The sequence below is a fragment of the Psammomys obesus genome, unplaced genomic scaffold (genome assembly GCF_907164565.1).
Source record: "Psammomys obesus unplaced genomic scaffold, mPsaObe1.curated_primary_1811, whole genome shotgun sequence".
NCBI lineage: Eukaryota > Metazoa > Chordata > Mammalia > Rodentia > Muridae > Psammomys > Psammomys obesus.
In genome coordinates, this window is record NW_026585504.1 from 39,166,510 (window position 1) to 39,173,548 (window position 7,039).

Below are 7,039 nucleotides of genomic sequence, written 5' to 3' on the forward strand. Positions count from 1 at the left end.
GGAGAGGAGAGGAGAGGAGAGGAGAGGAGAGGAGAGGAGAGGAGAGGGGAGAGGGGAGAGGGGAGAGGGGAGAGGGGAGAGGGGAAAGGGGAAAGGGGAAAGGGGAAAGGGGAAAGGAAAGGGGAAAGGAAAGGAAAAAGGAAAGGGGAAAGGAAAGGAAAGGAAAGGAAAAAGGAAAGGAAAAAGGAAAGGAAAGGAAAGGAAAGGAAAGGAAAGGAAAGGAAAGGAAAGGAAAGGGGAAAGGAAAGGAAAGGAAAGGAAAGGAAAGGAAAGGAAAGGAAAGGAAAGGAAAAAGGAAAGGAAAAAGGAAAGGAACGGAAAAAGGAAAGCTGAATTCAGTTCTAAGCACCCACACTGCATGGTTCATAAACCCTTGTAACTCCAGTTTCAGAGGGTCCCCATGCCTCTGCCCTCCTCAGGCAACTGCACTCATATTTAGAGCCAGCACACATTTACATAACTTAAAATAAAATAATTTTTAAATAAAAAGTATAACTTAAGCCAGGTGTAATGGTGCGTGCTTTTAATCCCAGTACTTGGAAAGTAAAGGCAACAGGATCTCTGTGAGTTCAAGGCCAGCCCGGTCTACTGTTACACAGAGAAACCCTGTCTTGAAAACCCAAACAAAGGAACAAAAAAGCATAACTTAAAAAAAAATCATCTCATTTTGTGTGACATTTTCTGGGAACATATATGTATTTACCCCAGACAGGGCACAAAAAAGAGAAGAGTCAACTCAAGTCTGGGTGTTGAGTCAGCTTCATTGGGGTTACTTCCAGGAGCATGGACAAAGGGTACTTACACAAGCATGGATAATTTGTGGGCAGCTACCGCACCAAAGTGCCTTTCCCCACAGCAATGGGTAACCACCTGTATGTCCTTAGGTGCTGACTCCTGCGAGGTCCAGTAGGTCACTTCTTGCCAACTGGGTCTTGTAAGCTGTTCTCCTTCCCAGAGGATGTTGATGGGCCCAGGCTTGTGAGGCTCTTATAGGATCACCAGATCATCTCTGAACTCAAGGAGGGAACCTTCCTGCTTCTGTGATGTGACAGAGTTCTACAGGACTCCACCCTTTCTTTTGGCTTTTAAAATCCCTGTGGCTCCTCTTCCATGATGTTCCCTGACTCGTGGAGCAGGTAATAGAGCTGCCTGGTTATTTTATTGCATTTATGACTGAACATTGGGCCACTGTGCCCCAGCAGCAATGATGTGCTCTCAGCACTTTGAATAGTTACGGGTCTCGACAGTAACCACTTTCCAGTGCAAAGAAGCTTTTACGATCAAAGCCAAGAGCAGCCATAATTGATACCTGGTAGGGAGAGAACCTTCCCTTACTACTGTGATTTTTCTTTAGTAACCTATGACCTCTGAGAGTGCGCTTTAACACCCTTACAAGGTACCTTCATTCAAAGCTAATAACCACCGTTTCATGTTTATTTATGTGTGTTTGTTTGGGGGTTGTATGGGGTATGCTTGGAGGTCATAGAACAACTTCTGGGAATTAGCTCTCCCTTTCTACATATAGTTACAGAAACCAAACTCTGGTCACCAGGGTCGGCAGTAAGTATTTTACCTGCTGAGTCATGTTGCCAGCCCTGTTGACAATCATTTTCACATTTACAGGCACAGGCTGTTGTAGGATTTTTCTCAACCACTGTTGGATGTCAAATGTGCCTTATCAAACCGTAACACTCATGAAAATATCTCAGCTCTTTTCTTGCAACCTCAGTAAAAAGACTTCCCAGGTTCATCCTGCCAGTGTGCTTTCATGATTTCTAAATGCTTTGTAAATTTACAAAGGACTCAGAGAGTATCACTGCATCATTTATATCATGAAACATCTTTACAAAAGAAGAAGGGTGAGTGAGTTCTCCAAAGGCGTACCCTAGCCATTCCAAGCAAAAATCAATTGGTTTTAGGATTCAACAGATAAATATATATATGCTTTTTAATATGTCCACAGGATCCAATAAAACATGAAAAGGGGCTTTACCCATATCAGCTGTCTGCTTAAAAGAGGAATGTTAAATGTCATGTCATGGATATGGACACTACTTTATCTACCTCTGTAATACATGGCCATTTTCCATTAGTGACTGGCTTTTTTATGGGCCATACCAGGTTATTGAGAGCGCTTCCATCTAAGCAAATAATCCCCACCTTTTGGAATTCTTTGATGGTTTCTGTAATTTTGTCTTCACACTGGACACCCAATATTTTTGTTATTTACTATTCTCCTTTGAGTTAGCAACTTTGCAGGCTTCGCTTTACCCAACTATGCATGACTGGCTTTACAGCTTGCACTCCCAGATGAACATCTATGTGGCACACATGGTATGTGCTAGCAGTAATCCACCACCAGTCTATTTTCTGGCAGAGAAGAAATGCACACAATTTATTCTCAGGTGATGAGAGTTGGCCACTTTTAAGACAAGCTTAGTCCTTTTCATCAGCACTGTTCTGTCCCATTTTCATCTACTGCTACTCATTGCCCCTGGTACTTTGGGCATTGCCATGAATTAAGGAATACTCAACTTCAATATCCACTAAGGCCAAGTATTGTACACAGATAGGGAACCAATAAAATCCATGCTCAACATGGGGCCTTGGTTGCTTTGTATGGTCTTTGTGTACAAGCACTCCTTTAGAGAAGCAGCTCCTTCCCAGCCCCAGAAAATTTTTCTTCCCCCACAATGGAGAAGAATAGTGGAGATCCCCTGTATGTCCCTCTCTTCTGTTCCTTTCATCCTCTGATGAGCTGTTTTTCAGGCTTTAAAAACTTGCAGAGGCTCACAAGCTGGGTACAGGCCCTGCCTAGGAATGAGCTTGATTAACGCCTTCATCTGCTTTGCCTTTTTCTCATCCCTTACTACGTTAGCACCTTGAACTTAATTCACATACCAGTCTAAACCATTCAGGTCCTCAAGAGTGGCTCCTACTTGGTAAGGATCATGAGCTACTTAGGGACAGACACCTCAAGGCCACCAAGCTCATGGTCCAAGCTAAACTAAGTTCTTCCTTTTAAAGCAGTCCAATATAGTCAGGTGAACTGGATATCCAACACTACCTGCCACATGCCCAATTTCCTAAAGAACAACTCTTCTTTCTGTGTTGTATGGTCTCTGTTCCTCTAGCCCCTGCTATTCAAGGGGACCTCTGCTGGAGATAACCAAATCTCCCTAGTGGCTACTATGAGCCATTCTATCATGGACCCCTTTACTTTGTATTGCCTTTGTCTCAGGAAAGAAAAAAAAAATGTTAAATTAATCAGTCTCTCTGTCTCCACAGCAGACTGGTCCCACCCACCCCATGTCTCAGCCCCATGAGACAGGCCATAAAAGGCTCTTTCATTCCTTGTTTTAAAACCTTTCCTAATTCAAAAAGTTTAAAGATACAGTACTCCCTGATCATCAGTTTTCTATATTGGAGCCATTTATTAAGGCCACTGTCGGCAACTGAATCACAGATTTTTTTTTTCTTTCCATTGCATTAAAGGTCCTGCCTGGGGAATATCTATCATTTCTACCTCACTCTCTACTGTTCAGTTCTTCCCATGATTTCTGTGGTTTGGTTTGGTTTGGTTTGGTTTGGTTTGGTTTGGTTTGGTTTGGTTTGGTTTGGTTGTTTTTATGGAGTTGGGGGGGTGATCACAGAAAGGGCTATTCATCATGGACCCAATATTTACATTCTTTCCTTTGTCCCTCCCTACCAGCAATAAAGAACAGCCAGCCAACAACTCTATCTCATTCTCCTTCTTTCTCAATTTTCCTGCCAATTCAGAGACTAGTATGGTAAATAGCATCTGTATAATTTTCTCATTTTAATTTTCCTCCTTTGATTGAAAGTTATTTCTTTTAACCTCAGTTTCATGAATTATCCCCCAAAGCACAGATCACACAACTGATGTCACAGCCCGCTTGAAATACCATCCTACTTTTCAAGGGCTACAGTACATCCTTTAAGCCATCAGCCATTTGGAATGCATCCCTGTACTCACATGGTGCAGCCGTTTCACATAACACAGAGAAAGCAAGCCAACCTGGGACACAACCAGCACACACAGATGGAGCAGCCTCAATAGTGTGTCTTATAACCATTAGCAGGACAAAACAAATGCTATTACAACAGGAATGCAAGCCATTACATACCTAACATGAGCATCTTAGTTAGAGATTTCTTGCTGGGAAGAAACACCATGCCCATGGCAATTCTTATGAAGGGGAATGTTTAATTGGTGGCTGGCTTAAAGTTCAGAGGTTTAGTCCATTATCATCATGGTGGGAAGCACGCTGGCATGTGGGTAGACATGGTGCTGGAGAAGTAGCTGAGGGTTCTCTATCCAACTGAAGGCAGCAGGAAAAGAGTGAGACACTGGGCCAGGCTTGAGCATCTAAGACCTAAAAGCCCAGTGACACACTTTCTCCAACAAATCCACACCTACTGTAGCAAGACCACACCTCCTAATTGAATACTCCCTATGGACCTATAGGGACCATTTTCTTTCAAACCACCAAAATGGGGCCATGTCAGATGGCCCTTGTGACCATTCCATACTACATGGAAAAGAGTGGCCATATCAGAAAGACCCTCATAGACATTTCATGCCATTCCATACTGCATGAAAAATGTTGTCCTATCAGGAAGGTCCTCATGGACAATCCACTCTGACACAGCTTGACTTTAGCTGCACGCTTTATCGCCCACAGTGGACACAATGCAACTGCTTCTCTCAAACCTATCTTCCATTCTTCTGTATCCCTGTTAGAATGCCAAGTGTTTGCCTAGAGGGCTAAACAATCATTAGTCAGCCCAGACAGAGTCCTGATAACAGACGAAAAGACTTTTACCACTCGAGTATAACTTGGTGAACCATTGAGTTTACATTCAGGAACATGGGTAGGAAGTAACTTACAGAAGCAGAAGCAACATATAGTCAGACAAAGTCCCCGTGCACCACCTCAAGCAACTGTGAATGGCTTTTAGATTCTCCAGGATGGGCACAGCTTTGTGTGCCCTCCCCACTTCCATCAGGAGAAATTGATGTCCCAGGTTTATGAAAGTCTCATGTAGGCAATCTCAGCTGCTTTGCTTTCAGGACAGCAGCAACTGGACTATGAGTGGAGGGCAGAGTCCACAACCCAGGGAATGGACTCAATGTAAAGATAGCAAAGCATCAAGAACATGATGGCTCACTTTCATTAAATGCCCTGACATGAAAATATATTAGATCATGTAGGAAAAAAATTAAGCTGTTAAGTTATGATACTGGAAAGAATTTAAGTGGAAAAACATAATACTTTACCTTTTTAAAACCACTATAGATATTCTTGGCATATAAAAAGCTGTATATATTTAATGTATACAAGTTAATAAAGCATGGAAATAAACACACAGCTATGAACCCACCATCTGTGCATGAATATATTATCCATTTTCTCCACACATCTCTTCCTGTCTTACTATAATGATTATTATTATTTATGTTAAGTACATTTAACATGAGATCCTCTCTTTCATCTTTTGCTCTCTCTATCTATCTGTGTGTGTGTGTGTGTGTGTGTGTGTGTGTGTGTGTGTGCGTGTGAGTGTCTATGTGTCTAAGTGTCTGTGTGTCTGTGTGTGTGGCAGAGGATTGCTATGGATCCCAGGCTGGTTTCTAAGTTCTAGGCTCTGGTAATACTTTTATATCAAACCCCTAAGAAATTAGGGCTGTAGATGTACAGCACCGTGATTACACTCTTAGCAAATTCTTAAGGGTATGATAAGGTGCTTTTGACTGTACTAGATCAGTAGGACCAGTCCTCTGCTCCCCTAGTCTAATGTCTTCTCATCTCCCCATCCTCCAGCCCCTGACACACACTATCCCAGTCTCTGCTTCTGGGTTTGCCAACTTTAAAGTCTTCATTTAAGGGCATAGAGGAACTATTCATCCTTCTGGACTTGGCTTATTTTAGGAATGTTCTGCAGGCCACCTGTGTTGTCACAAGTGGCAGGAGATACACGCTAACACTGAGTGAGCACCTGCTCCTTCCAAGCACTGTGCTGAGCATTTGACATGCACATCTTCATCTAACTCTTGGGAAGGTAACATCTGAAGTAAGTGCTCTCTCCCTCCATTTCACTCATGGACACTTGCAGTTCAGAGAACTTTAAGGGGTTCCCCAGAGCCGCATAGCTAATAACGCAGGCATTGGGGATTTACAATCCATGTTTTTTATTGTACATTTTATGGTGTGCAGTGTAATTTTATAACTAAGCAATTGTATAATGATCAATTCACATTAATTAGCATGTCCAACTCATCACATTTTTTTAATTTTTTTTATTAATGCATAACAATTCTACGTATTTATGGGACCCACTGTGATATTTTAGTACTTTATGTCCTGACCAATTTGGGGGTAACTAATGCTTCCACTTGCTTATCACAAGCCTGTGCTTGGAGGTCTCAGGGCTCTCCCTTTCGTGGTTTATAGAGCATACAGTGAAATATGCTGTCCTGTAGTCACTCAGTGTGGGGAGGAATACTAAAAATTAATCTCCCTAACTTTGCTTTGGTGCTTCTTATACAACCCCCTCCTTCTTTCACCTTCTCCAGCTGCTAGTAATCGTTAACCTACATTCAGATCAGCGTCTTTAGAAGGGTAAACTCATGCTGGCACATAAAGACAATAATCACATGTCTTCCTCCATGCCTGTAACGACACTTCTCATGGAAGGGAAAACACGACCACACTTCTTAGTATCCAGACCTAGCCCTGAATAAACAGAGAGGATAAACTCATATGGAGCTCTTGCAATTATAGCGAATTGTTTGGAGACCAAGTCCTATAATCACTGCGTACATTTGGATGAGTAGCTTAACCACTCAGAGCCTCTGCCTCTTGGTCTGTATTATAGAGGGAATAATAGCACCACCTGCCTCAAGAAATGTAGGGATAATTAAATGAGACAATGTATATGAGGTGCTTAGCATGACAGATAGATAGATAGATAGATAGATAGATAGATAGATAGATAGATAGATAGATAGATAGAT